Genomic DNA, 3,384 nt, shown 5'->3' with positions numbered 1-3,384 from the left:
AGAGAAAGAGAAAAAAAAAGACCTGGGGCCGAGAGGAACCGAGGCACGTCCGGGACGCAGGATAAAGTCGAGGCGAGGCGGCAAGTGAACAAGGCGAGAGGGAGGGAAGAAAGGAGGAGAGGAGAGAGTGTGTTGGGGAGGGAAGGAGAAGAGAAGACAAAGGAGAGAGTGGATTAAGTCAGAGCTGCCGAAGTCGTGCGGGCACCACAACGCCCCGGGCCCGGGTGCCGAGATAAGGATGATTGCGGAGGGGGGAAATATAAGGGAAGGAAATGGGGGTGCGGAGATAGAGGGAGAGCTGAGAGAGAGAGAGATGGAGAGAAGTAAAAAAGTGAGAGTAGCGGGGAACACAACAAAAACGGGTGCGTCCACATTGAAGGTGGGGCAGGATGAGAGAGAAGGGGAATCACGAAAATTGAATCGGCAACCGTGCACCCTCTCACCAACTCCAACCCCCAAATAAAAACCACAACCATTTGCATATTTACTTATTCTTTCGGCGGATTAGTCTTCCTTTCTCCAACCTACGCTTGCATACATACGCAATCACTTCACAACCCCCCGTCCCCCAACCACGCGCCCTTTCCAATTTTTTTTTTTGCATTCAATCAGGAGATCGTCTACAACGCATCACGGCCTCGTCTGAAAGCGACGAGCGCGGAATACGCGACGCGGAGTCGTGCGTGAGGTCAACAAGGAGGGATTTTCGCGCTCATTCCTCCCTGTTCCCCTCCCGCTTTCTCCTACCTCCCCCTCCGCACTCCTTTCGCGAATCTCGCCCGACAAACTCCACGTGGATCCAAGAGTCACCCCCAATAATCATTTCGCCTGCCGTGTGAAAGGAGGGATGGGGGATGAGATCCTCTGGGTGGACGCTAGGGGGGGGGGGAGCATCTGATTCCGGTCCGAACATGCTTGTGATGAGTATTGGGGAGAAAATTGGTTTCCATTACGAACCAAAGGTCAAGGACGACGCGAAATCTGGTAACAGTAACATCTCTTCCCTCGAAGCGAGTAGCCAGGAAAGTTTCAGCATTAAGGCCTAAGCACGTCAAACACACGTATGGGATGACGTTCTGATGACATTATTTCTGAATATCCCCGTTCTTTCGAATGAAATCGATTTTGAATGGAATTGCTTCGATTCCGAATGAGACTATGGAAAAGAGGCTTTGAAGTTAAATAGGTCGGCATTGCGTCGAGATTATTGGACTCGCACACAGAGAAATCCAAATTTTAATGATACCCAGGTTAATCATCAAAAAAACCTGCGTGTACTGATATTATTTGGAATCCAGTCAACACAGAAAAGAAAATAATATTGAAGCAGATAATCAAAGAAGAAGGAATCCAAAAGTTCTCAGGGATCAAAAGAACGCCATCAAAAGGAAATTGACTGGGCAGGAATCAGGAGTTAGAGATTAACCTCATCAGGTTTCTGAAATATTCACGTTTTGCAACGCATACCAAATGCATTATTTTTATTATCCTTTCTGAATACTTTTCCTACTTGCCTTTCACGAAATTAACGGATACGTAAATTGCTCTCGCCAGAAGTCACAACCGTTACCTATATAGTTGCGATCCAATTTCAGTGGCACGTGCAGAATTTTCAAAACGATAGACATAATCATAAATTTCTTAAAATTACAATAATTTTAAACCTACAACTTAGCAAGACTCTTTGTTCTACAAGATAATTCCGAGGAAACCTTAACAGTAAAGAATACCCTTAATTTTTTCCCCGTAACCTTTAACAAATGTACATATTTATGCGTATATTTTTCAGGAATGGATAGTTTTAATAATTTTGTCTAATATAAAACATAATAAAACTGATTATTCTTCGTTTTCCACCTTTTACCAAAAGTACTGTACATTTGGAATTTTTATGGAAAGTTTTGTTGTAGACCAAGATTGTCAAAGTAGTCGGGAGTCTTGCATTGGGGAAAGAACGTTTCATTGGGGGTAGGGAACTGACGACAGAGGCGTTGAGTAAGGATGTTAAGAAAAGGCTCATCAAAACTTTGATATGGAGAGTGGTTATGCACGGCCAGGAAACATGACCATTGAAGCAGGATGATAGGCGCAGATTGGAGGCTTTTGAAATGTGGGCGTGGAGAATGATGGAGAAGGTGAAGTGGACAGAAAGAAAAACAAATGAGGAGGTGGGGGAGAAGAGGGGATTGCTGGGAAAAATCCAAAGGAAATAGGAAGGATGGATGTTGGCAATGGGGTATTGAAGACTATGGTAGAGGGGAAGAGATTACGAAAACGGGAAAGGGGAAGAAATAAGACAGGTTTTCCGGATAGATTGAAAGGAGGAAGGAGGTATGCAAATTTGAAGGGCAGATAATTTTAGTGTGAAGTGTCAGCATGTCCAGTGAGGTGGGACTAAGAAATGTGGGTGTGCTTAGTCTGTGTCCATCTGAAACGTATCTATAAAATATCAAATGATAATAATTGAAACTAAATCCAGAACTATAATTATAAAGAATTTTCAAGGGCATTTATTCAGGGCCATCACTCCGCATAAAAAACACGCTTTACATTTAATGTGTGGTAAAAATTTTAACTCACAAAATCAACTCCCAACTTTTATTTCTTACCATCGAATAATTGGAGCAACTTTAACTTTAATTTTTATCGTATTAGTCTATTATTAAATGATAAAAGTCATAAACTACATCCTACTGCAGAAAAAATTAATTCTTTAGATCCCTCACCATGTTTAAGCGTATCCGGCTAGGTGTTAATGAATCCTACACTGAGGAAGTACAATGGAAGTCGTATCTATTACCGGACCATATCTATTCATCAGAACGCAGGGTGACAAGATAAAGGTAAAACTAAATATACTGCCAGCCTATCGGTAATTAGTCACAGGTGCGAGGTGATGATTATTCCATGAGTACTTCCTCGATGATTATTTCACGAGAAGCTGTGACGTCCATCCTTACGGAGTGCTACGGCGTTTCCATGGCGAAAACCCAATGCCTGGCGTCCAACGCGTAAACGAGTACTTACAATCGACGGCTCAGCGCCATCGAAATGCAGTTTACGCATCAGAAAGTGATGCGACCCCGAATATTTTATTCAGATGCCGTAATGGTCGCTTTCCCAAATAGCCCGCCTAAGCTTGCACGCCAGCCACCCCCCCCCCTTCCACGACAAACAACACCTCTTTCCCATCACCCTCTCCCCCCCTCCCCAGGCGACCGAAGAAAGAAATAAACAGTTCGAGATGCATTATTCATTTCGTGTAGCTCACTATAATTACGGCAAACGCCGGGCGCCCTTCTGAAAGCGTGCTTGCCGGTCTACTTGTTCCCGCGTTTGCGACTGACACATGCAAATTTGAAGCGATTAACACGCGTTCGAAGA

This window comes from Hetaerina americana, unplaced genomic scaffold (genome assembly GCF_022747635.1).
Source record: "Hetaerina americana unplaced genomic scaffold, ioHetAmer1.1.p SCAF_5, whole genome shotgun sequence".
NCBI lineage: Eukaryota > Metazoa > Arthropoda > Insecta > Odonata > Calopterygidae > Hetaerina > Hetaerina americana.
The sequence above is the reverse complement of the archived record's forward strand: the minus strand, read 5'-3'. Positions refer to the sequence as shown.